The sequence below is a fragment of the Corvus brachyrhynchos genome, unplaced genomic scaffold (assembly GCF_000691975.1).
Source record: "Corvus brachyrhynchos isolate BGI_N302 unplaced genomic scaffold, ASM69197v1 scaffold279, whole genome shotgun sequence".
NCBI lineage: Eukaryota > Metazoa > Chordata > Aves > Passeriformes > Corvidae > Corvus > Corvus brachyrhynchos.
Genome location: NW_008246060.1, coordinates 11,501,694 through 11,501,999, shown reverse-complemented (window position 1 = coordinate 11,501,999; position 306 = coordinate 11,501,694).

The window sequence follows — 306 nt, the reverse complement described above, 5'->3', positions numbered from 1 at the left end:
GGTGGGATGCGGGGTGGGATGCGGGGTGCGCTTTTGGGAGAAAAGCGGCGCGCGAGACATCGCAACATGAGAAGTTGCATTCTGTGTGTTACTCTGCTGTGCTTACAGTATTTTTACCATCAGAGTAAGCTGCAGATTCCCAGTTGTACCAATAAGTATTTTAAAAGCGCGGTAAGTTTGTATCCTGTGAAATGCGTTTAATGTCCGCATGCTGTAATACCCCCAGCAACAGCATCCTCAGCTCTGCCCTTTGCTCCAGCCCGAAAATGGCTGGGTGGGCTCCTTCCTGCCTCCTTACGGGCGGAG